This window comes from Ambystoma mexicanum, chromosome 2q (assembly GCF_040938575.1).
Source record: "Ambystoma mexicanum isolate Mex_15411 chromosome 2q, UKY_AmexF1_1, whole genome shotgun sequence".
In the NCBI taxonomy this organism is placed as follows: Eukaryota; Metazoa; Chordata; class Amphibia; order Caudata; family Ambystomatidae; genus Ambystoma; species Ambystoma mexicanum.
The window spans coordinates 78,738,184-78,765,993 of NC_090924.1; the positions used below are offsets into that span (position 1 = coordinate 78,738,184).

Sequence of the window (27,810 nt, forward strand, 5' to 3'; positions counted from 1 at the left end):
GAAAGATCCTGTAGACTCTGCAGAGATGCTCAATCCACAGAATCTATCAAACACCTCTTGATGGTTTGTCCTGCAATTGACCAAGAAAGAAAGGCCTTCATCTGTCCTGTGTACGAACTGTCTTACGTCGTTGACGACAACATTTGGTGGAACCGCCTCATCACGGGAGCCCAAACAAGGTGATTTATAGCAGCTACCAAACTGTTAACCATTGCATTAGAGAAGACGTTGCAGATGACACAGAAGTAAGCCATCGGAAAAGTCTCTCTCTTCGCTCTTTCTTCGCTTTCTTGGTCCTCCTTGAGAAATTACCAATTACGCAGAAACATCCTTCTTTCACTTCAAGAACTGAAAAACTATTTTTTTTGTAAAAATCTAAACAGATTATATACAAATAATATATATTTTTTTTTTTTTAAAAACAATCCTTCTGACCATGCCAAATGAGGAATCAGTCTATACTGCCCATCGGTTTTCTTGGCACCACTCCTAAAGCAATAAAGTACTCCAAGGACTAACCAGTAGAGGTGAGCAATCCTTGCTGCCGACAGTTTCTTTCCAAATTTCTGAGCGATCCCCTCCAGCAGCTCCTTCCCTGAGCTCAAATTCTCCTCACAACTCCTCAAGTTTGGACCTTGGGGACCAGTTTAAAAAGATTTTTAAAACCTTCCCCAAAAACAGCAATGTCTCCTTGTCTGGGAAATGCCACAGGCACCTCCTAAGCACTGACATCGTAATGGCTCAGGTGCCCTTGCCAACCAGCCCTCTACAGCTTTTCTCTTTTTCCAGAAAAATCACAAAGTGACCGGGTGCCCAGATGCACATCTACTGTACTCATGCCTAAACTTTCCTATCGCTCTCAAACATGCTGCCATGTTTCAGGGCCAGACTATTGTCTGTGGGTTTCTGGAACCTGTGCCACCTCTTCCTAGGAGATGCCTGAGAAAGGACTAGTAAGGCGGTGGCAACCCACTAGCCATTTGTGCAGCTGGTACCGGATGATTCATAGTCACCCAAATAGCTTCATGTCAAGCTCCCCCAATACCATACAGCATATCACTCAGAGTGAATTGGCATTTATTATAAATGCTGACGTTTGTTTCTCTATTGCCTGGGGACCCTCTTCTTCCATTACAATTCTCTTTGCTTTGTCTCCCTGTTTTTCTTTCTCCTTGGACCCCCATTCCATGTCTTTTCCTTAGTTGATAGCATCAGGTGGGCCCTAATAGGCTAAGTATTCCTCTTGTAGGGCACATTCTTACATTTTCCCTTGCACTGCTCCTATTCTTTCACTCCCCTTTTGCTCACACTCTCCTGTTCCAGAAACACAATTGTTCTCACCCTTTTAGGCTATCTGTAGCCCCAGACTAGTCTTTCTCTGTAATTGCCCCAGCTGCTGACTCTCCCACTCTTTGCACCTCCATGTCCACCTTCCCTTTGTCTGTCCACACACCCATTTTCAGTCCCCCTTTACCTTGATGCTGTCCTCAGAACCACTCCTCTCCTCCCATTGTCGATCCCACTGGGTGACCTCCCACTTTTCCTACCCTTTGTGCCGATCCTTATCATGCTCCACGGTGCTGTAGCCAAACCATCCTCTCTGTCGCGGCTGGAAAGTGGCTCCTCCTCTCTGCCCTGTGCTTTCTCCTTCCCCCCATCTTCCACCATGTCTGCTCTCACCACTAGCACTGTGATCCGGCTGCATAAAAGAACAACATCGCACCCCATGACAGATGCAACCTCTCTACTCCCAGCGTTCTCTGATCTTTCCTCTTACCTCTCTGGCCACATGTCCTTGAAATTACCATGGCGCGCCACCACAGTCACATTTCTGTTGTTCCTCCACTTGCCACCGTGCTGCTCTCCAACATCTTCCTCTGCCAATTTTGAAATCTTGCTCTCATTTGTAATTGTATTTTATTAAATCTATAGAGCTTACTTCGCCAAAAGTGCTAGTACAAAATGTTAAACAACGGTACACTCATGTTGAGCAAAGCAAACCAAGAAAACAGAACGAAGATGCAAACAGAATTAGATGATAGAAGGAGCAGATAGAAAATGAGCCTTAAGATTAGCCTGGAAAATTCAAAGAGAAGAAGAAGAGTGGACAGAAAGAGGGAGAGAATTCCAATGTTTGGGTGCCAGAAGAGAAAATGACCGGAAGCAAGAGGATGCACATGGGGGCCTGCGCACCGTAAGAAGAAACTGATTCTGAGAGCGAAGCGATCGAGTAGGAAGGTAAAATGACTCCCATGAAGAGAGATAATGAGGAGCAAGACCATGAGTACATTTAAAGACAATCAGAAGACGAGGCTCGAAAGGCAGGAGTGAGATAGAAAGTAAAGATGCAGTAATTGAGGAATGAGGAGACAAATTAAAAAGAAGGTGGACTGAAGGATTGTAGATAGAGCAAAGAGGAAGAAGATAGGAGGCGGGGAGACTGAGAAGAAAACATGAGCATTAGTCAAAGGGGAAGAAAACCAGAGAAAAAAGAAGAAGCTTAGCGGCGTAAAAAGAAAGATAAGTTTGAGCATCATAGATATTAAACAGAGCATAACAACAAGACCGAGTAATAGAAGAAATATGTCATGAAAAAGAAAGAGAAGGATCAAAAATGACACCCAAGTTACGAGAAGAAAATGGAAGGGAAGAAGGTGGGAAGAAAAGAGTGAGAGGGGAAGTGTGCGAGGGGTGGTGGTAGCAGGAAAGTAGAGCATCTCAGTCTTTGAGGGATTGAGGTGAAGAGTGAAGGAGATCCAGTTTTGAACGACAGAAAGACAGTTACAAACACTATAATGTAGTAGCATCAAAGGAAGAGAAAGAAAAGGAGATTTGAGTATCATCTGCAAAAAGATTAAATGAAAGATTGAAGGAGGAGATAAGAGCAAACAGCGGGGCAGTATAGAGCAAAAAGACGAGATGACCAAGAACAGACCCTTGAGGATCACCACAGAGTAGAGGGAGCGTAGACGAAGGGTGTCCGGCCATGTTACAGAGTAAGACGAATGGGAGAGATGAGAACAAAATCCATTGAAGAACAGAACCAGAAAGACCAGCAGTGGAAAATGAGGAAATAAGAAGAGAGTGGTCAACAATATCGAACGCTGCAGAAAGGTCAAGGAGAATAAGGATAGAAGAAAATGTAGAATGTCGAGCAGAGAGAAGGACATTAGAGACATATAAGGTGGCAGTCTCTGTGGAGTGGGACGGGTGGAATCCAGAATGAAGAGGGGGGAGAAGATGAAAAAGATTAAGGTAAGTAGATACTTGAGCATAGGCAGCATGCTCAAGAAGTTTAGATAGGAATGGGAGAAGAGAGATAGGTCAAAAATGGGCCGGAACTGATGGATCCAGAGACAGCTTTTTTAGAATCAGAAGAATGAGTTCATACTTAAACAGAGACGGGAAATAGGAGTTAGAAAAAAAAGAACTATTAAGAGAAGTCAGATTCAAAAGAAGGAGGGATAGATTACCAGAATAAGTGTTGAAGGTAAGGGATCTGAAGAAGAAGCTGTGGGATGAACACGAGCAAGGAGAGCAGAAGTATCAAAGTCAGAAAGATGAGAGAAAGAAGAAAGCGAATGAGAGAAAGGAGTTAAAGGAGATGAGGCAGCAGGAGAAGGAAAGGAAGAGCGAAGATTTGCAACTTTAGATGTAAAGTAGTTGGCTAAATCGGAGGATGAGAGAGATGAGAGAAGGGATAGATCAGGGGGCTTAGGGGAGAGAATAGTGTGAAGAAGCTGAAAAAGATGACGAGGCTGATGAGAAAGGGAAATAGTGAGCTCTGAAAAGTAGGATGTGTTTGCAGCAAATAGAGCAAGATCATAAGCTAAGTGTAAAGAGGAAAGTATAGAGGGATCAGAAGAAGAAGGAGACTGTTTCCAGTGCCACTTAGCTTTTCCTAGGCGGCAGCGGAGTGAAATAAGATCCAGAGTAAGCCAAGGTTGGGGAGATTTGCGTGCAGGTGAAAAAGGGTGAGAAGGATAGGCAGAATCGAGTGTGGATAGCAAGGTAGAAAGGAGTGCAATTTACCATCATCAGGAGAAAGAGAAGTAAAGGTATAGATAGATGGAAGAGAAGAATTAAGTAAAGGAATAAAATATATTAAATTGAAGATCTGCGTGGAAGAAGGAGTTAGAGGAAGAGTGGGGGAGAAAGTCAGAATTAAAGTAAAGAGTGATCAGAGGAGTAAAAAGGACAGGCAGATACAGGGTCTGTAGGAGAAAGTGAAGAACAGATTAGATGGGGACAGGAGCCAGATTGGTGAGAGGGAGCAGAAGGAAGAAGACCTAGGTGGTATGAATCATCTAATGATATCAACGAAGAATAGGTCAAAGTGGTAGAAAGAGGAAGATTGAGAACACCAAGAAGAAAGAAAAGTGAAGAAGAAGGAAGAAGAAAAGATGAAAGAAGATCAAGATGGTCGATGAAATCGACAGCCGGACCAGGAGATCGATACACAACAAGAAGTGACACTGCAAAGGGATTAGAGAAGGGAAAGAAGTTATATTCAAAGGAAGGAAAAGTCGGAAGGAGGAGGCAAAGGGGCCCATGAAGAGTTGAAGAATACCAGTGTGCCTACCACGCCCAGATGAGTGAGAAGTGTAGGAGAATTGGGTAGAGGAAGTATGGAATGATGCAGGAACAAAAGTATTGTGGGGAGGTAATGAAGGTTTCAGTAAGGCAGAGAAAGTGCAATTAGCAGCTAAATAACAAATAAACAACACAGTGGGCCTTATTGCACACAAAGCAAGCATTAAAGAAACCAAAGTTGAAAAACAGTAAGGCATCAGAAGAAATAGGTGGAACGTGAAGACTGAAGCAGTCACGGGTAGGAGTAGATAATGGCTGAGGAAATGAGCAATGCGAAACCCTAGATGGAATAAGAATAAGCATTAAGAAAAACAGAGTAAGAATTAAGTATGGAAAGCGATATCTGGCAGTCAGGGACATGATCAGGCGTGAACAGGGGCAAACAGGAATAGACAATGCCCACAGAGGGTCACCCAGGGCTAAGGATGCCCTAGGAGCGCTTCCTGAAGTAGCGGTCATGTGTTGGACACATGGCTGCACCAACACAGCACGTCAGGTGGGGCAGGGCACCTGCAGCAGCGATGATGAGAAGGCCAGGTGAGAACTCCCCAAGTCCCAGGACGGCAGGCAGGGGCCAGTCAGCAGATGACAAACAATTCAAGAGGTGAGGTGGGCAGAGCAGCGCACACTGCAGATATTTATCTGCACAACCACACAGAGCGTGGAGTCCGGGCTCCGGGAGCACTTCCTGAAGTGGCAGTCACGTGATAGACACGTGACCGCACCAGCACAGCACGTCGGGGGGGGGGGGGCAAGAGTGGGCAGTGCCAGTCAAGGGCACCTGCAGCAGCGGCGATGGCGAGGAGGCCAGGAGAGAACTCCTCAAGTCCCAGGACAGCAGGCAGCGGCCAGCCAGCAGATGACAAACAGTCCAGGGGGGAGGCAGGCAGCGCAGCGCACACTGCAGATCTTTATCTACACACCCATCATTTCAATTCACTATCATGCTCCCTTTCCTCCTCTTGCAGCTCGTACCACTTGTCTCTTTTCACACTGCTGATGCTTGATCCTCTTCTAGCTTTGAGGGGGCACCTCATGCGTCACTCCAGTCTTCTCTGAGAGGTCCATCCCAGATCCTTTCCTCTCTCCTAACCTATGCCATTGGTTTGAGGCATCATGTTCTCTTTCTGGCATACCTTGTCTCTAATTAGGGAGGCCAACCAAGACCATCTCCCCGCTCCTAGTGCCTTGGGTTTGTGCATAAAGTTTTCTAACCCCTTCACTCTACACCACTTCTCACAGCTTCCTCTTCTTCAGGAGGGATTCCCCAGGCGCACCCGACCTCCATCTACACAGCCCCGGAGTCTTGACATGCACTCAAGTAGTGGCCCACACTCACTTAGACACTGCTTGACATGCATATCTCCTAATCGCTACCAAAGCCACCCGTGGCCCAGTTGAAGCCCCCTCTTCCACTCAGAGAGACATCGTCCGTTATCACCCTTCTCCTCTCCTCAGCCACTCACCACCACAGGCTGATGAGGACAAAACCCACTGCACACTGTGCGCTTCAAATGCAGGACTTTGAGAGTGAAGGAATAGAAGGGTGAAGGGATGCAGTGGAGGGATGAAAGAGGAGTAAGAAGGAGTAGGAAGAAAAAGTAAAGAGGAGTGAAAAACAAGGCAAAAGATGAGAGAGGGAAGGAAATAGAGATATTGGATGGGGCGTGAAAGAAGGAGGGCAGCTAGAGAGTGGAGAAATAGAAGGGTCAGGGGCGCAGTGGAGGGGTGAAGGAGGAGGAGTAGTAAGAAGGGATAGGAAAAAAGTAAAGAGGAGTGAAAGGGAAAGAAAAAGATGGGAGAGGGAAGGAAATATAAAATGGGAGTGAAAGAATGAGGGCAAGTAGACTGAAGAAATAGAAAGGTAAGTGGGTGTAGTGGAGGGGTGAACGAGGAAGAGAAAGGAGGGGTAGGAAGAAAAAAGTAAAGAGAAGTTAAAGAGAAGGAAAAGTAAAGGAGCAAAAGAAGGAAAAACAATAGTGAGAGCAATGGAGACGTGAAGAGAGATAGAAATAAAACACTTATATTATTAAAGGAGAGAAGAGAACGCAACAGAAGACGAATACAGGGGCTAGGAGGAGAGAAGTGATAAAAGATAGAGCAGGGTTTGAGTGGGGGAGAAAGAAGAAAGATAAAAGAAGGGATGGTTAGAGGAGGAAAGAAGATGAGTATCTTAAGGCGAATTCAAAAGAGGGGCGAGATAAATGGGTCAGGAAATTAGAGTGAGGCGGGGCGGCAACAGGAGATAGGCGATCGGATGAGAGTAGAGGAAATGACGTAGGAGGGCAATAGGAGCAACAGGTGTACTGGTGTATTGCAGATTAAGAAAAGCTGGATCAATATCTAAGAGAGGACAAAGTCGGCGCCAGATAAACGTGTGTAATAAACGGACGGTGTAGGAGGGTGCATTATCTTAACTAGGGGTGGCGTCCACCGTTCGGTGGAGAGTTGCGGTTTATATCACGATGTGGGACGACGCAAATATAATTGCCTGCACGCATTTGCCGCAGCGATGCATGATGCAGGCATCTTTCCGCAGAATGCATTGCTGCAAGGGCCGCCAATACAGACAAAGCACATGGCTAGATTGCAAGGATGAAGGGCGTGGCTCTTGGGTGTGGACATGCACCCCATCAGTGGCAACCCCTTTCCTTTTCCCTGCCACACAGAGCTGGGTGAGAGCGCTTGGAGCAGGGGTGGACTGGCCCATAGGGAACTCTGGAGATTTTCCGGTGGGCATCTGCACTCTGGGCCACTTTTGTGTGGTATTTTCAAATTTTCCCTTAGGAAAGGGTTGGGCTTGCTGAAAATGTGTAACATGGGGCCACTTTGAACTTTATTTCTGGGGCTTCTTTTGCTTCCCAGTCCACCCCTGGCTCGGAGGCGAGAGGGCAGGTCCTGCACGAACACATATGGCAAGACGTACACAGACGCCCACATGAAGACACCTAGAGACACTACCAATAAGAATACAGGGGAGACACTTAGGAGACTCAATTAGCCACAGCTGGACATCAGAATAGCAGTAGGACTGTGCCTGCAGGTTCTGACAAAAACATAACTCTGCTGTGTCCTGTGTGCAATGCAGAAGGGCGTGTGCACATTCGCGCAGCATGCCCGCACCCCCTGAAATGCACGCCCATCCCCAATTAAGAATATTGGCTGCATTAGCAATGACATACAAACATGCAGGCTTCTCCCCACTACACGCATCCCTCTGCAGGTCACTCCCTGTGTGCCCTTAGCTAATGACCCCAGTATGCAAGCCGGTGACCCCCAGACAGGAGCACTATTTTGGGTTAGACACCTAGACCTGCAACAAAACCGAAAAAGTGGTGGGTGCTCCGATTACGCCCTTCTGGTGCCTTCCACACGTGGGGGTGGCGGCATTCCTGTACGGACCAGAGAAGGTGTGTCAGATGGTGGCCTTGCTGAACACATGGCATTGTCATATATGTCTGAGGCGCAGTGTGCCCATGCCCAAAGACGAGTCAGATTCTGGTGCCCATGGGCTCAGTGGGCAGGCTCGAGACCCTCCACCTCAACCATCTGACAGTGTAGACAGTCTTGTGCTGGGCTCTATATCTTTTTACTGTACATTTTTTAATCAAGGGTGTTTTTGCCGCCGATTTGTTATCCTTTTGTTTTACTGAAAACTGCAGGGGACACCTCCTGCATCCCTTCTTCCCCCCGCTTCACTACACTATCAGCAAAGGTATCTTCCTAAATAATCTCCTTCCCCAGCCCTCCACCCGTCTTCCTCCAACCAACTCTCTGCGGGTGGGCCGCTTCTTCAAGCAGAGACTTGGGGGAGATCTTTAAACTCTGCAGGTGCCTCCCTCTGGAACAGCCTCCCTGCCTCTCTCCATCTCCTTAAGTTCCGGAAACTCCTCAAGACCTTCCTCTTCGCCTCCTCCTTCTTTTTCCCTCTCCCTTGCTAACCACCTCTTTCTGCTCTCTTGTTCTCTATCCTCCACTTCTGCTCACTTCGGCTGACTGGCTGCCTGGTGTACCTTCAGAGTCTCACAGGTCCCAAGCTTCCTTGCCAGTCTCCTGCGCTTGCCTCTGGGCCTTGCACTTGCCTCAGCACTGCTGCACTTCGGTTATGACCCATGAGAGTGGTATCTCTCTGTACTTTACTCTTGTTCTGACGGGACTGGGTGCACTTGCTCCCTATTCTCCCCCCTTCCCCTACACTTCCTGTTCTGTTCACCTGCACGATCTGAATGTACTACATCTATTAAGGTCATCTATCCTGTCTCCCATGCATGGTTGCGCTTGGAAACACTTTTGTATAAGCCCATAATAAATAAACAATCTATCAATCAACACATAATGTAGTCCATCTATACTCCCCCAACTCCCCCAACATACTCCATCTCTGCGAAAACTCATGAAGTCAAATGACATTTATAACTCTGAAACAAACTAACATTTATTGTAACTGGGGAGTGTGGAATGTTGCTGCGGGTCATTGTGGGGTGCAAAAGGACAACATTCCAATGCCCAACAAAAAGTATAGTTCGGGAGTCTAAACAAAATGAAGGCAGGGAGGGAAAACTCCAAAAGAAATAAAAGAGCCTTTCTGGAAGTTGCCATAAATAAATGTCAGCAGAGTAAAAGGGGATATCGGGGTTCACTGCTCTGTCTGTAGCCACATGACCGTGGGAACCTTGGTGAGGGCGGAACGTGGTTCAAGGTGCCTGAGGTTGGAGCAGCACTTGCTGGTAGGACTGACGGAGAACTGGCATGCAGAGGAGGTGGCGGGGACGGGGTGGAGAGGACCGTGGAGGGAGAGGGGTTGGTGAAATCCCTCCCCACAAACTCCCAGTGCCGGATTACCCATTAGGCCAACTAGGCACCGGCCTATGGGCCCCAATCCTTTAAAGGGCCCTGTGCCAACGGATCAAATTAAAGTGGTGCAGAAAATTAAAAACCTATTAAGAGATACTGTAGGGGGGGCGACATTTCAATTTCTACGGGCCTCCACAGGGTTTAATCCAGCACTGCTGAAACTCCCGCCTATGAGAGAAGGACTCTTCTGGTGGCCTAAACCAGCATGGGACTAAGGCTGCCACAGGCTGGCCTTCACCATCTGGCGCTGCAGAGGAGACACAGGGAGTACAGTGACCTGATTGTGCCTGGAGGCATGCTCTGGGGAAATGCATTTGCCCTCCCTCGCCCCACTGTGGGTCTCTGCGCCTGCTGGTTGTACCTGCCTCCCTCTGTGCTTCCCATATCTTCTCAACCAACCCCTTCCTCGGCTAGTTGGAAGCCTGAAACTCCTGTTGCACAACCTCCATAGAGACCGATTGACCTATCCCAGGATCTGTAACATTGAGGAACATGCTTCCTCCACGTCTGACAGTCTCTCCACAATTCTCACTAATTATAATTGTTTTTTTATAATGTGCTTAATACTGAAGAGGTCTCTAAGTGCAGACCCGGGATTCGAACCTGTGTTGCTCTGGGTCCTCGGTGCCACTGAGCTATAGTACGTGTCAACTAATACACTGTCAGCTTTGGGGCAGGAGCAAGGGCTACAGGGGGTGGGAGGGGAGTGATGCTGCCTGTGAATGCCAAGGGGCAGATCCCAGTAGAGCTAGAGGATCTAGCTGGGGAAGAGACTGCTCCACCGGAGCGATGGTATCCTCAACGACATCCACCTTCTTCAGGATGTCCCCTGCTCTCGGCAGCCACATTGGAAGTGGTAGTGATGCCACTGCGGCTGGGCAGCCAAATCGCAGTGCTGGTGGATGGCTGAATGTTGCTTGCAGGTGGTAGAATGGTGTGTGGTGGAGCAGGTGTTGGCCAAACTCCTCCCTTTTGTCCTCTTGACTGGTGTGATCCCCTGGGAGTGAGCATATGTTACTCAGGACGGTACATGACACTCATCACACATGGGAAATTAAAACCAATGTCAGCACTTCTATCAAAGTCACACCTGTCTACATAATCCCTGTTCGACAAAGTGCTACTTTGAGGGAGTAACTGTGATCCACTTTCTACTGTGGTCATTGAGAATAATTAACTGTACTACATATGGACAGGAAAGCAATGTCAAGCACCTTCTCCAATGCAGATAGTGGTTGCATACATGAAAATCCTATGAACTTTCTGTGACCAATCCTGTGGCTCACATTGCTCCCCAAGATGCAAGTGCCCATTTCTTGATGAGATTCTTCATATCACTGTTTCCACTTATCATTTCACGATCATTACACCCCCAACACATCGCCATGACACTCTTCTGTTCTATCTAGTTGGGTGGTGTATTGTCATTTCCTAGCTGGTGGGCATAATGACACACTGTCCCTCAAACATGACCCCATTAAGTTCATATTCTGCTTTTACAGGTCACTGTACGGTATCCTGCTTGGGACACCATTGCCAAACCACATTCTGCAAACCGCAGTCAGCATGGGGTGGCATTGGGGACTTTACAAGGCAGCTTTTGACCCCTGCCAGGCCTGTACATGGAGTTAATGATCACTAGCCTGATTGTAATGTCAATTGATTATTTATAACACGCTTAATACCGAGAAGTTTCTCAGCGCGGGGCCAGGGATCGAATCTGTGTTGCTTCCAAGGTGAGCGCGTTGCTCCTGAGCTATCCTCCCAGCCCAAAGTTTCTTTGTTACAATACTAATGTGGTGGGACTTGACAGTAATGCTTTCTCCCCCACTTCCATGTGTCTCAGCATGTATGGTAGCATAAGGCTGCGGGCAACCCTTTCCCTTCCCTACCACCACAGGCTCTGTCAAGTCACCATGAGCGTACAGTTGGTGAGGCTACGGTGTTCAGAGGTGTATGTAGGGCAGTCAATATTCAAGTTGAGTGGACGACACCACACAGGGGACGCCTGATCCAGAAACAACAGGAATACAGCGTGCCACAATGGTGCGCATTGGACAGGTACATGCTGCTAGGATCTCACTACAAGGACACCTTTCCACGGCATGCCATTGTTCCAATCAAACTGTGCATGTACACTCAAATGGTGATTGGTGTGCATCCTCCATGGGGGCACCTTATGTCATACCTCTGGGAAGCACACATGCTCCTTGTATGCAGCTGTCCACCAGCCTGGTCCTTGGTAATCCTAGCTTCTAAACGTGTTGTTGGTACAAGACATTCAGTCAAACTCCCTGGACATGTGAGGTTAGATGATGACTTCATGACACTGGGGAAACAGTGCTGAGGTCAAGGCCAGTGGTTTTAGGTGCTTTCAGTATATCTCTCCTTGCTGGCCTTTTAACAGGCAGCACTATGAATACCACAATGCACCAGGCCTATGCATTCAGACAAAGGGGTGGGGTCTGATGTCCCCAATTACATGTTTCACGGTCATGGACTCATCATTTGGCCATATGCAGTGGGCGTGGCTTCACTACGTGTCTGCCATTATGATGTGCTGAGTGGCAAGAGGGAAATGGCTGGGCTGAGTGAGAGGGGTGGCCTCTCATTTCCCTTGGTGATGGCACATCTGCTTGTGGGCAGTGCTTTCAGTGCATGTGCGCATTTGCAGCACCAAGGAAGGGTCTTGATCACTCACAGGTGGGCCATCTCATTCATTATTAATTATCACGCGTGCATTTGGCGTACTCCCCTTCCAAACCCGCCTCCACGTCTCCAAATCTGCCAGAGTCCGATCAATGACAGCCACATCTTGCTATTCCCACGGCTGCAGGTCCAGAGGTGGCAATGGAGAGCCACCTGCTGTGACCAGGCTCTGCTTGAGGTGCTCTGAACCCAGTTTGCATAGAAGACATTTCACGTAATGGCAGCACTTCCGGATTCAGGCCACCCTGAATGGGGGGATTGCCAGAGTGTTTACATTGGGCAGGATGGACTTCCAGAGTGTGGCGCACTGGCGCTTGGGGGACTTGGCTTAGTCAGCACCAATGAGGCATCGGGCCCCTTTTACAACATCATCAGCCAGGACGTTAGGTAAATTTGTTGTTGGAGAATTTTGGTCTTCTTCCCTTTGACAAGTTCCTGGGGGGCGCCTAATGTTGGGGACGATGAAGGCAGGAAGCTGGTCAGGGAGACAGAGGTTCCGAAAGAGCACAGAGCTGCCTGGCTGCATTTCTCAGGGCAGGACCTAGGAAGGGGAGGAGGGCATTTGGGGAGAAGCAGGGTAAGATTGCAGCCAACAGAGGTCAGATGTGTCACTGGGAGAATAATGGGGAACAGAAGTCACGGTGAGGCGCAGCAGTCAGGGAGCCACATAGATCTGGGCTCGACACAGCAATTGATGGGTGACACAGGGGCAGGTATAAGTGAAAGTGGGGTATGTGTGGGGTCAGGAATGTGAGGTTGACACATTTGAGTGTTTTTTAAACAATGCCATTTTTATTAAACCAATATTGTAAATCCAACACCTTTCTTGCCCTACTCTAACAGGGATTTATTTCCCTGCCTAAATGAACTAAGGAAAAACACTCTATCATAACATCTCTGGTCCTCACACTTATACAACAACATAAACAAGAAGGTATATGGCAATTTATAAATCAAACACTTGTATGTGTAACCCCTTTGAATGTGATGTTCATAACCTGGAAGAATTTCCCTTCCCCAGGGTGTTAGTCAAATTCAGGTCCAACACAAAATAACAACGAAATCCAAGGTTGAAACAAAGTTCCAACACATTTCTCGATAAAGTCTGTTTGGATTGAATGAAAAGTCCACTTCTTCACAGTTTGACCCAGCGAAGATCCTTCTCGGCCAAGAAATATAGTTCAAGAAGGTCAATGAACAAAAACGTTCTGTTTCTCTTGTCGTGTCACATAGCAGAGTAACGTCTTGTCCCAGAAAATATCATTGTTTCCTCCTTGACCCCATGAACTACAACAGCACAGCTCAACCCAGAGCCGATCCTTCTCCTCCAGGGATTATAGTTTAAGAAGTTCTTGAAACAATAATGTACTGCTTCTCTTGCAGTGCCACGAAACATAATAATTCCTTGAGTTAGATAAGTCTCACACTGTGTTCTTCTTAGCGCCATGAAACACAGGATTCTCCTCACAGTGCATTTCTCTTGGCACCATGAAACTCAAGGTTCACTTCACAGTGTTTCCCTCATGGCACCATGAAACTCAAGGTTCACTTCACAGTGTTTCCCTCATGGCACCATGAAACTCAAGGTTCACTTCACAGTGCCCCCCTCTTGGCACAATGAAACTTAAGGTTCACCTCACAGTGCCCCCCTCTTGGCACCATGAAACTCAAGGTTCACTTCACAGTGTTTCCCTCATGACACCATGAAACTCAAGGTTCACTTCACAGTGCCCCCCTCTTGGCACCATGAAACTCAAGGTTCACTTCACAGTGCCCCCCCTCTTGGCACAATGAAACTTAAGGTTCACCTCACAGTGCCCCCCTCTTGGCACCATGAAACTCAAGGTTCACTTCACAGTGTTTCCCTCATGGCACCATGAAACTCAAGGTTCACTTCACAGTGCCCCCCTCTTGGCACAATGAAACTCAAGGTTCACTTCACAGTGCCCCCCTCTTGGCACAATGAAACTTAAGGTTCACTTCACAGTGCCCCCCTCTTGGCACAATGAAACTTAAGGTTCACTTCACAGTGCCCCCTCTTGGCACCATGAAACTCAAGGTTCACTTCACAGTGTTTCCCTCATGGCACCATGAAACTCAAGGTTCACTTCACAGTGCCCCCCTCTTGGCACAATGAAACTCAAGGTTCACTTCACAGTGCCCCCCTCTTGGCACCATGAAACTCAAGGTTCACTTCACAGTGCCCCCCCTCTTGGCACAATGAAACTTAAGGTTCACCTCACAGTGCCCCCCTCTTGGCACCATGAAACTCAAGGTTCACTTCACAGTGCCCCCCTCTTGGCACAATGAAACTCAAGGTTCACTTCACAGTGCCCCCCTCTTGGCACCATGAAACTCAAGGTTCACTTTACAGTGCCCCCCCTCTTGGCACAATGAAACTTAAGGTTCACCTCACAGTGCCCCCCTCTTGGCACCATGAAACTCAAGGTTCACTTCACAGTGCTTCCCTCATGGCACCATGAAACTTAAGGTTCACTTCACAGTGCCCCCCTCTTGGCACAATGAAACTCAAGGTTCACTTCACAGTGCTCCCCTCTTGGCACAATTAAACTCATGGTTCGCATTGCAGTGTGTCTCCTCTTGGCAGCATGACACTCAACAGCTTCTAGCTTCACTGGGGTGTTCCACTCCCAGTCTTCTACCTCTCCTTCTGTCTGGTCCACTCTCCAGCCAGACCAAACTACTTCAACTGTTTACCGTCCGGTGTTCACTCTTCTGTGTTTAAACAAAACTTCTTCCACTTCATACAGCCTTTAATATTTCTGTATAACTTTATAGCAAAGACAAGCTCTTCATCAATGCCCCTTTGAGCTGTTAGACAAGCAATGTCTTTGCCTCCTTTTTAACACCACTTTCCTTCTAGGGCCATCTTTTAACCACTCTTGTCTATTAAGACACCAACCAAGTACTTTCAATCCAACCTCTATTGGTGTTGACAGTGCAAGGTCCTGACCAATATCTGGTTCTTCTAGACCACAGTTATTCATGTACAAGCTTCACCTTTAAAGATATCATATCAGCCCCTTTTCCATTTCCAGTGGAACTGGTATTTCAGTCTCTTTTGGCCGAGGGCAATGCTTGTTCACCTCTTGACTTAAGGTAATGCTTGTTTTTTCTTTCTTCTTCAACGTATAGAAGTTTAATACTTGGTCTTTACAAGTTACAATCTTGTGAGGTCTTTTCTGAGGCTTGGTCTTTGTGTTAAAGTCGCTTTTAAACACACGCGACCACTATTAACATTGTAGATGCTGTTTGAAGAATGTACAAGGTTTAAACTTCTTCCTACAGTGTACGCACTTATACGTGAGTGCTACATTTGTTGCATTCCATTGGCTGACATGCTCTGCTCAACTTTATTCAATGTCACTCCTTCGCGAGTGAAAGGTAACTGGTTGCAGTTATCTGCCTGCACTGCCTGATGGCTTGGGAATGCACAGCAACTCTCACCGTCTCCTATGCCTCTGTCACAGGTTTCAGGGCTTCTACTATGGGTGTTTTCTTGACCGGGCACGCTCCTCTCTGCAAGCTGCCTTCAGTTCCACCCCACAGGCACGGAGTTCGGCTCACCATGACCCCCTGAAGCACGCCAGCCTCCATCTACGCTTCTCGTTGTGAAAACTCTGCAATCAGGTTTGCATGGGGGAAAGCTTTTAGACTTCAGATTCCCGCCGCGCAACCTTTGCACTGCAGACTTTAGGGGGGAAAGGACCAACTCAGGATTGGAAACTGCAATAAGTAGATGGTGAATCCTAGCGTCACTTCTTTCATTCTTTCCTCCCACTTCTTTGAATTTTGCCAGCAGCGTGTTTGCTTCTGCCACCTACTTCTGCCCCAGCAAGTACTTCTGCTGCTACAACTGCTACTACTTTTGCAACCACACCTACTCCTACTTGCCTGCACCTTAGGGAACTTTTTAAGCCTCGCAGCCTCCCTCAGGTGTGGGCTCTTTACCCTAATTACCTGACCTTCAGACCTGTACTGCTCTTCAACCCTCTTCTTCGTCCCAGTATTCTTGGGATTATGGGACTTTGGAGTCCCCAGCAACAAAATCAGTTCTAACTAGTAGTTCACTATTCTTGACTTTTGAAAAGGCAGTTCACGAATGCCATAATTTACAGATTTCCTTTCTCCATTTCTTTGAGAGTCGTGGGGGATGTTTAACCATATCAGGTATAACGGGTTCCTCCTTAAGTAGGATATTAAAAGGTGTTGCATACCATTCGTCCACATTTCTAAATTTAATATGGGGATGATACATATTTTAATGGCAATAGGCCATTTTATGTTTGGCATATATGAAATAGTATTCCCTTTCTCATCACACAGGATCCCTTCACCTCCCAGGTCCCTGTCTCCTCCCAGGTGATCCTCCCGTGGTACACCACCGCCAAGGTTAGGACCAGGAAGCGTCTGTCTTTCCTTGGCCACCTGGGAGGAGAATTTAGGCAGGGATACAGTGAGGGATACATAGGATCCATCACATGGGTAATATCAGCGTTGAAAATGTTCACTCACTTAATTACTTGGGTGTTCAATATTATGAACTATTCCTCCATTTAATTGGTTATGCAGTATCTTCAGGCCAAGATGAAACCCCTCCAGGCCCAATTTAAAAGAATTTACCTGAAGCTATGTAAATTCATGCTAATTCCTCTTTTAACGTACCACTGTTTGAAAAAGGTTCTGCTTTTAACATATGGGCTTGATGTTTGTTTGTTCGATATGCTGGAAGGTGTTATAGGGAAAACTACCTTAGGACTACCATTATCTATTCCCAATTCAGTAATAAGGCAAGAGTTTGGTTATATCTCACTAGAGGTTCTTGTCGGATGGAAGAAGCTATCTGTTACACTCACCTGGGTCTCTGCGGGAGCGAGGAAGCCTTCTGGACCCCTTCCCTGCTTTCTCGGGATTAGTAGCGTTGTACTGCAGGTACCAGCCAAAAAGAGAGGTAAGATGCTTAGCCTACCTGGATTTGGACCCAGAACCCTCTTTCTCCCTCCTCCCCTTGTAGTAAACTGTGATGGTGAAATGTATGAGTATGGCTCACCTTAGCGATTAATTAGGTGAACTCCCCATCCTGAACTAAGCAGGGGCACTGTGTATCTGGAGCCCACAGATCTGTGCTTCTCTTGACCCAGGGACTGGTAAGTCTCTGTTGCGCCACTCACTGTGTTTTTTCACCCAGCGGAGATGTAGCAGGTAAGTTCGGACTCCAGTTGCTTCACTGGATCTGGTGCTGTTGCAGTAAGTTTGGATTCCAGTTGCTTTACTGGATCTGGTGCTGTTGCAGGTAAGTTCGGATTTCCAGTTGCTTCACTGGATGTGGTGCTGTTCTCAGCTCCTGAAAAGGCGAGTATCTGAAGGTAAGTTTTCTGATTATTCCACGTGATCGCTGCGTATTCTTAATCATGGCGAGTTCTGCGCGTGAGAAAGAAGTTGCAGATGCTAATCTAAACCTTATTCTCTCTCTCCACAGGTTCTTTCCGAAGAGTTCGCTCAGAAAGGACGTGCGCGAGAACTCAGATGCTGCTCAAAAGTTCCCAAGAAGATCGGGTAAGTGGTGCTGTAGCTTGTGTGCGCGCTTGCAAGAACGAGCCAGGAGTCGGGTCTAAGCGCGAGCGCTTACAGGTATTGTCTTTCTTGTATTTCCTTTTGTCATAGATTCTGAGTTCAGGAATGTGCATGCGGTGAGTCCGAAGTGGAAGCCAAGGTAGGCGAAGTTCGAGGATCGCGGTGAGCGTGTTGCTTGAAGCTACAGATGCAACACGAAGCACAGGTCTGCCTTTGGGCGTGGCTTATATAGCCACCTATGCCCAGACGCTAGAGCGTGCTACTGGATTCACAGAAAGACTGCCAGGGGCCATCTTGGGTGTCCAGGAAGTGTGGCTGAACCAATCAGATTCCCCCAAGGGCGCCGGGGCCAATTGTAATGTGCACCTGATTGTGAGAGGGTGGAAAAGGAGTGCTGGATGCCTGCAAGGCGTGTCTAGTCTACCAGGCTCTAACCCATCTTGCCCCTGCCTGCTCTCCAGTATATGTGACACTATCACTATATGCAAAGATGCCTAATCCTCTGATTAATACCTTCTTTGTGGATATTAAGAATGTAATTGACGACAATTTCTCTAAGGGTCTAGTCAAGTTTGCTAGGCTTCAAGAAACTTTATTGAGAGAAATTGGTTCAGATACCTATGAATTAGTTAATAATACTAATACAACCAAAGAGAACATTTTTGACTGGATTATTACAATTGAACAATTTAACACATACTCCTTGTATTCAGAATATGCAAAACCTTTTAGGGATCATAAGAAAGTATCAAAATACACACACCTTTTCCCTTGCAATATGTTTAGGGATGGCTATTTAAGATTCCAACTGAATCAGGTGCCTACTATGGAGTGCGTTGGTCCTAGATGGGGTCTTCTTACACATGAAAGATCCTGCAGAGTTTGTGGTGCTCTGGAGGAGCTTGAAACAATGAAACATCTCACTGTATATTGCACCGGAATAAGGCATTTAAGATAGGCGAACTCTTGCTGCACATAAACATATGCTCTGACTATAACGGCGGTTCCTGCTTTCTTCTGCCAGCACGGCGAGCCGGTAAACGCTCTTGCTGGTGCCTAAGAGCCCGTTGCTTCCTGGAGGAGGCGGGGCTGGGGACACGCACGTCACGATCACGTGACTCCCTTATCGCCATTTAACTACGAGACAGCCACCCTCGCGGCGTTAAGCCCGATAGGTGTAAAGGGCGCCGACTGTTCGGCGCGCTGTGGACGCAAGTATAAAGGTTGAGACAGTTAGTAATAGTTTTCTACTCACCCAGGCGGCTTGGATTTGGTGCATGTAACCAAATTCGTAAATATTCTGTGAGATAACCACCTGGTGGGGGGAGAGTTGGCTTAAAGCTTGCTTTTTACACTGCCGGGCGCTCCCATACAAGGTGGACTTGTGGAATATTGCATTTGCATCTCCTCACTGATGTGAGATTGGTGTTATATCTGCTTGGTATTTGTGGTAGATAGCTACCCTTTGTTTTAAACTCCATCTAAGAAGTGATCTCGTTATATAATACAAGTCTCAAATTGCTTGCTTTTTAACAAATATTTTTATATTTTGATTTTGTTTTATGGTAGCACTGCTTGAGGCACCTTGTTTTACTGATTTTTTATTGGTTTCAATCTATTGAGATTATGTTATACTCTACTATTTATATTGAAAGGTGTGTATTGTGAGCACTATTTTACCTCTGGAACTGACGTTTGAACTTATAGATCAGGGAAACTTTAAATTGGCCTACTGTTTGGTAGGTTAGAAGGTGGTGCCGTGTAGACATTTTGTACCCTCTATTATCATGGCACCAAGCCCATGTACTCATAATCTTAGGTCAAAAAAAGGCAAACAAAGTACTCCAACAACTAATATAACAATAGCAACTAAGAAAGGGGGGAAAGGAAAAAATAATAGGAAGGGAGAGAAGAAAGAGCTCATTGGTGAGATTAAAGATGTACCTGGTCAACCCAAAATACTTAGTTTTTTAACTATTAAAGAAAAAGTATTCGTACCTGACACTGAACAACCCCTCCTTCTCCCCTCTAACAGCTCAATGATTGATAATAATTCTTTATTGGCACTAGTGCATAATCTGAGGCGCCAATCCATGGGAATATATAAGGACCATAACATTTCTGCAGTGGAGGATATTGAAATGAACAATATTATTGGATCTAATCTATCTGACGCTCCAGATTTGACTAAATTTGCACAAGAAGAAGATATCGGTAATGAGGAAGAGGTGTCATGGAATCCTACAGAGAACTCATTTAATAATTCTCTTAATAGAGATATGATTGGGATAAATGAAAATCCCCTTGAGGTTGGAGAAAAATTTGATGCACTCACCACCATGATGGATGTATTAATGACCATCTGTACTAAGTTCCTTAAAGAACAAAGGGATATTAAGGTAATGGTACAACAGAATATAGAAAATACTAGATCCCTTGAGATTGGGATAAAAGAATATTGGGGGGGGGGAGTATCCAATGGAAATAAGTGATGATCTCAGAGATTTGAGCAAATTGGTTTTAGTGGCCGAAAATGAAAGTAAGAAAGAACAAGCCCTGTCTAATCTACCCCCACAGGAGTTGCCCAATCCTAGGGATAACACACCAGAAGAAATAACCCTGAATTAGAGTGTTGTTGTAGTAACAGTATCTCAAGGCTCGAAGAGACGCACTAGGCGTAAAAAGAAAAATAGAAGGCCCACTCGGAAAAGGGTGGCGATGGCTAAAGTCATAACTACAAAAAAGATTAAAAAGAACACGATGGCCCTAGCAGATACAGCTTCTCCAGACTCTGAATGTGTAGAGGTGGGGAACCACTTTGAAATTATTGAACATCAGCAGAAATTGGACTTAGGTAAAAAAACGAAAACAAAAAACGGGGGTTTACAGGACTGGTTAAAAGGAAATAAGCAGGAGCTGGAGGAATTTGGACCCAAGGATAGGGCACTTATGGGAAACAATTTTAAATATGTTACAATACCTCGGAATAGTAATGATATGACTCTTACTAAAACAGAGCAGGAAACATATATTAGGGAGATGGAGCGTCTGGTCATGCATAGTAATTATAAAATTGGCATGGCTAATTTAGTTGGAATGAATGAAGAGTCTCTGTTTCCAGTGGGAAAAACCATAAAGATTATAGAAAGGGATACCACAGATGAAAGCCCCTTTCTAAACCGGGCATTGTTATTGAATAAATTGTCATCTATACCGCAGTTACAAAATATTGATACAGGGGATATTGAATCTATCATACTACCAGAAATTGGCAGTTGGGAAAACTGGGTCATTGCCCGATTTAGATCTGCTGTGTTTTTTGACCTTATACGTGAAAACTCCAATGGAATATGGGGGAACGAATATGAAATTGTGATATGTAACTCTCCCCCATATAAAAACATCAGTGCAGCAAATAGGGGTTTGGAGGGGCATCCTCAAACATGTATTGAATCTGGAAGTAATTTAAAGGACACAAACACGTGGGAAGGTAATACCCCATGCTCAAATTGAGATGAGGTATGCACTAATGAATACACCCTTCTCTCTTGGAACTGTAGGGGTTTTAACTCCCTTTTACACAAGGATGGTATAAAACTACTCTTGGAGAGTGACATTTTTGCTCTCCAAGAAACTTGGATTACTGGGGAAATCTTATTGGATGGATATAATATATGGCAAAAACCTGCCGATAAGGGTGAGAAGGGTCGCCCATATGGAGGGCTCTGTATAGGGATAAAAAATCATTTTAATTGTAAACCATATGAGAAACATGGGAGTCTCCGGAATGTCATGTGTGCATCTATAAATAGAGGAAGCCATACAAGGAAACTTCTACTTATAAATATCTATTCTCAACCTGATGGGGTTAACTTTCCGGAGATTGGGGAGTATCTCAACCTAACCCTTGATAGTTGGACTCTGGAATCTCCTGATTCTGATATCTGTATAGTGGGAGATTTTAATGCCCATTGTAATATAGCCGCAAAGGATATGAATAGGTGTAAAGAATTGTGGGAGGAAACTGCAATATTTGCATCTATAGAATTACAGGATTGTTTAGGGGTTGGGGGGAAAAATCAGCAGACCCTACTAGGCTGTCGATGGATGAACTTGATGTTTAACTGGGGGCTTACATACTTGGAAACAAATATAGGTACAGGGGATGGGAACACCTGGTCTAATGGAAAGGTTTCTTATAGGCTTGACTACATGTTCGTTAATAAAAACCAAAGACGCACAAACATCTCGTTCGAACATGTAGATATCTTGCTGAGTGATCATGTACCTCTCCGGGGTAAATTTAAATGTGACCCAGGAACCCAAAGATGGGGAGTGGGCAAGGAGATGAATATGCAATTCTCAGCTAGTGGAAATAGGATTACTTGGTCTGATAGAAATCTAGCCTCCTTTAATGGTTTGTTTGATCGTTTAGTCATTGATGGTCACGACATAGTTTGTAATGGATTTAACTCTATTACTAATCTGCTGGGTATGATACGCCGCACAAACAGTAATGTCATTCTGAAAAGTACAAAGGGGAAAAATTATACACATAAGTTTGATCAAGCAATCTATGATAGGAAAAAAGAGATGAAACCCGATATTCGGGAACTTAAGCAGATATGTGACTTAGATGATAAAGAGAGAAGAAAAAGAATAAGTAATATAAAGACACATTATAAACATTGGATAAAGGATTATAAATATAATACCAATAATGCAAATTGGAGATGCATATATAAGTTATGTAAAACTCATGACTCAAAAAAATTTTGGTATCTATATCGCCAATTTCTAATGGATGAAGATAACAGGGAAATTAATGATGTTGGTCAGGAGGTTTGGAAACAATATATTACTAATCTCTTTTTCAAGACTAGTCACATATCAGCTAATACTAGCCTAAATCCATGGGGTATGGCCAATATCCCCTTTGATACTATTGATATTCTTAAAGTGATCTCAAAAATGAATTCCTCTCGTGCCCCAGGGCCGGATGGGCTGGCTAACATTGCTATAAAACAAAACCCTAAGAAATGGGCAGGTATCTTTCTCCAACTATTCACGAGTATATGGGAAACAGGTATTATACCGGAAAGTTGGAGGAAAGCTATTGTCGTCCCTATTTTTAAAAAAGGGGACCGAAAACTGCCGGATAATTACAGACTTTTAGCAATGGCGGATAGTAGCTGCAAGATCTTTTGCTCCTTGTTGGTAAACATCTTGAATAATTGGATAGAGAAAAATAGTTTACTCTCTATTCAACAAACAGGATTTTGAAAGGGATATAGTACCCTGGATAATCTGACCATGCTGAACTACATCATAGTCAACTCAAAGGATAAGGGGGAAAAATTATATGTATGTTTTATAGATTACTCGAAAGCTTTTGACTGTGTTAATAGGGGACTTTTGTGGGAGAAATTGAGAGTGAAAAAGATTTGCCCAAAAATCCTTCATTTTTTGGAGGAAATGTATAGGGATACTACGGTGACCATCTGCTTGGGTAAAGGAAGGATGTTGTCATCTGAGATTAGAATTAATACCGGTCTTAAGCAGGGTTGTGTTACCTCTCCTATACTGTATAATTTATATGTATTAGATATGTGGGAGAGTTTTAAAACCTTAAACATCTTACCACCTATTGTGTCTGGGAAACCAATATGTGGACTTATGTATGCAGATGATACTATCCTTATGGATAAAACTCTGATAGGACTGCAAAGAATGTTGAATGGTTTATCTGCTTACTCGGAGGCCAACAACCTCAATATTAATATAAATAAAACAAAAATTATGGCATTTGGGGTTACTAAACAGGAAAAGAAAAGGCTTATTTCCAGATGGCATATTAATAATATTAAATTAGAAGTTGTTGATGCCTATCCCTATTTGGGGATGCCCATCCTGAGTAAACCATGTATTATTTTTTTCCAAGAGGCAGTTAATTTTAAAATTTTAAAGAAATGGAATGTGATAAGGAAATATATGGCTAGTAAGGGTGGCCAGTCCATTGAAGGTTTTTTAGAAATTTATAAGAGTTGTATTATTCCAGGAATTATGTACGCTATAGAAACAGTGGAAAGTAAATATCTGGGTAAATTAGACCAACTCGAAGGGAAGCTTTGGAGACCTGTTCTTGGGTTGCCTAAAGCTGTGCCTATACAAGCAATAAGATGCGAGTTGGGGATAATTTCCCTTTCCACGTGGTGGAAAATAGGATGTTGTAAACTTTATTTTAAAATAATATTGGGGAAAGAGGGGAAAGAAAGCCTTCTGGGTCTCATAGGAAGAAATAAGAGCGAAGGCAGGTTTAAGAATTCCTACATGGTTAGTTTACAAAATACAGTACTAGCCTTTCTTGAAATTTTAGGTTTTAATGAGCACACGGGGAAGGACAATATTGTACGTATCTTGAAAAATCTCAAAGAAAAAGCATGTATTTGGAATTTGTGTGAAAATCAGTCCTATTTATATAATATCCCCCGATATACAATGAATGCTCTTCAAGGTCTCAAACCAGCCACTCCGAAACAATATTTGTTAAATACGGGAAATAGGACTTTGAGGAGATTTATTTTACAGTTACGTATGAATACTCTCCCATGTAATGAAATTACTGGGGCTTGGGCAAATATACCCCGTGCTGAAAGATTGTGCAGGCACTGTAAATTAGAGGTGGAGACAGTAAGACACATTCTAACTATGTGTATTAAATTAAAGGAATGGTATTATAAAGGGTACTTAAATTTAGTTGGTGACCTTCAAATGATTGAATCTAATCAATTCTGGTCAGTAATTTATGACGGTGAAATTAAGGTTCTTATTGGGGCAGCCTTTTATATTTGGAAGCGAGCAATTTCTCTCTAAACTACTGGTAAATTATATTCTTCTATTTTAAGAATGTGATATCTTTTCTCAAATGTGATATCCTGTTTGTATGATTTATATGATTTGATGTGCGATATTCCCTTCTTATGTATGGATAATATGAAATTAATGTATGTTCTTTGTTACTGATGTAATTACTTTTGTTAGTGTATAAGGTTTTAATTAACCAATATGCACTTTAAATAAATAAAAAAAAATAAAAAAAAAATGTAAGATATAAGTAGGAGGTAATCGTTTAATTACCAAAGCATCCCTATTTTGGGGATGGGCTATGGCATAGACCCATGATTGGGGATAATATTGGATTGCTATTGGCATCGAACACATTTTTTAAATTACTCTCTGATCTACGAGAAGTTCTAAACTCTAACAAGAAATGATGCAAGCACTTTAAAGAATTGTATTTTACAGTTTTTAGACATTGTCTAATGTCATTTTATCTTTTGTTTTATAGTTATTTGTTTAAATGAATGTTGATGTCACTTTATTAAATTTATTGCACAAATAATATATATGGACTTTTGTAAGGTTTTATTTTACTAAACAAATTCACAAATAAAAAATGAATAAATAAATTAAAAAGTCAACGTGTTATGGGCGTTTTTGAGGGAAAAGCAGAAGTAAATGTGGATTGATGATGGGTGGTTGGGGTTGGGGCGTGTGCTGGTCTCCTGAGTTAAATTGGGGTCCTTGGGACTGGTTGGTAATTTTCTGGAGGTTGGGTGCTGCACAGAGCGTCCTAGTGATCACAAACCTTTTGCATATCACGCAAAACGGAAAAGGCAACACAACCACACAGTCATTATGAGCAGCATGTGCACATGCAGTGACTATGTGTTTGTTGCCATGTGAAGCAGTCTTTTCATGCAGACGCTTCATGGCCACAGGGGTTTGGCGGAGTCACATGTGCAATCTTGCGTTAGATGCTCAACAAAATGACCCTGATAAAGCCGTCCAAAGTGACATATTCATCCTCCTGTAGCAGAAGATTTAACACTAACACGTTAGAAATCTACATAAGCTGCTCCAGGTACATAGGAACCAGGGGACCAGGGATCCTAGTACCACAATGGCTTTCAAGAGTGGGGGGTGTGGGAAGAGAACTTATCCCCCCAAACATCCCTGCTATGGTGCAGGGCACAAGGGATCACCACATTCTCTTCTCTGAGTTGTTACTCAATTCTCAATGACACGGGTAAAGCTCCAGCCTTTATTTATTTATTTATTTTGCAATTCATATAGCGCACCCAACCCGAGGGCATCTGGGCTCTGTTCTCGGTGAAGCATAAAGTTACAAGGTTACATTACAGTTCTTGGTACAGGCCACTTCCTTGGAGCATAGTCAAGTTTGTAAACTGACCTGCCCACACCATTCACTTGTAAGTTTCTGTATTCACACTGAGCAGGGGGGAATCCCGCTGCAACTGCACGGTGCTCATTTTCTGCATGGGTGTGGGGGTGCGGGGGAATCGGGGGGACGGGGACGATGTTAATAGCCTAAAGCCTAATGATGGCCAGGAAAGGTGACACTTTTTTGATGTGTGGAGTAACGCAAAAAAATTGATTCAGGAAACAAAAATCACAATCATCATTATAGTTTGCACCATATGCCAATGAACTGCATCTCAGAGTGTAAGGATCTATGTGATTTTACCGAAAAGAATTTCAGAGAAAGATTTTTTAACGAAACAAAAAAATCGAAAAATCACTGAATTTTTTATTTTTATTTATTTTGAGGGGTAGCCCCTCCAAACCCCCCGTTTCCCTGTGTTGATAACCCCACCCTGGCCCCTACCACACCGGTTTTAACCCCTTACTCCACCATCCCTATATATTTTTGTTGCATTAAAAAATAATTCGTTGAAATGTTTTCATTAAAATCACTGGATACCAGAGTGTAAGTGTGTGATTGTAAAACTGCCATTATACTTTGCTTTTTTGTCTAATGAACATAGCAAATATGTGGCTGGTCATAGGTCCATGAATGCACACAGAAATACCGTACATCGTTTTCGGTTGAGCTATGATGTATTAATCGCAACGTCCAGTGGCTTGTGAAGTTCAACCACCCCCACACCACTGCCCCAGAATCCTAGCGTTGCGCATGCTCCGGGTGCTTGTCTGCAGCCTGGAGGGTCTTCGGTGTGTTGAAAGAGCGAGCCTGATTCCAGAGGCGATGGCATAGGAAGAGGCAGCCTTTATTGGTATCCTCCAAACCACTACAGAGTTTCTGAGGTATTTTGAGAAACAGGAACATTCTGATACTGTTAAAGCCTCACTTCCTCTGTGAAACATTTTCTCTGGGGTTCCTTCCCTCTGCTGACAGCAGACGCTTCCCTGGAGCCCAGGGTTGACAGGGTGGATCTTCTCCCGGCTCCTCTCAGGCTGCAGCATCGTGCAAAGGGGGGTCTCTATGCTCTCTCATTGCACTGGGTCCTCTTCGCCTATTCAGGTTCGCTAGGCTGGAAATCATGGGCGCCATCTTTTTATCAACAGATTTGACAGAGCACCAAAATGGCTGAGACATCCAGCTCTAACCAACCCTCAATGTGCTTGCCCCTTGCGTATTGGGGCCAAGAGCCATACTGTATTCGCCTCCAGGAGCCTGCCGCATGCCTTGATCCAGATGTGTTACACTGCCACTCCAATTATCATTTCCCATTGATTAAGCTGGCTTCTGTACGGCTTATAAGAACTCTATTCCAAACCATCTGAAAGCCACAAGTTGCAGAACTCTTCCTCTTTTCTAGTACATAGTAAGTCCATGCAAGGGCCTTTCTTGAATGCTCTGTGTCACGCTTTCCCCCGCACTCCCTCTCCCTGCTCCCTCTGCACGCCCGGCCTCTCCCAAACACAACAGGGGATCCCGAATATGCACTCTGGCAGTCGGACACTGCATCCTCTTACCCGCCATACCAGGACATTGTTTGGACCAGGGGTTTACCGGCCATCCCAGCGCTGGCAATTACAATGGAGACTCCCACTGGCAGCCCGCAACAATCCATATCGTTTGCGACGATCCTCGCGTCACGTGAGGGGGCCAACACGATCACGCATCACGTGAGGGGGCTAGCACCGCCAGGAGTCACGTAGCGACAACGCTTCCGCATCACGTGACGCGCATCACGTGTCATTCCGACGCATCACGTGAATTCTCCCAAGGAT

The 27,810-nt window shown here is 44.8% G+C and overlaps 1 long non-coding RNA gene across 3 annotated transcripts in view; it reads left to right on the forward strand.

Moving 5' to 3' along the window:
- Positions 1-27,810, forward strand: part of LOC138569161 (uncharacterized) — a 371,203-nt gene that overhangs the window by 321,625 nt on the left and 21,768 nt on the right. The window contains exon 1 of one of the 3 annotated variants that reach the window (XR_011303160.1): positions 5,120-5,197. The exons of the other annotated variants lie outside the window; for them this stretch is intronic. This is a non-coding gene — a long non-coding RNA (uncharacterized lncRNA). Of the gene's footprint in view, positions 1-5,119; positions 5,198-27,810 lie in introns of those variants that run through there. 3 annotated transcript variants of the gene reach the window in all.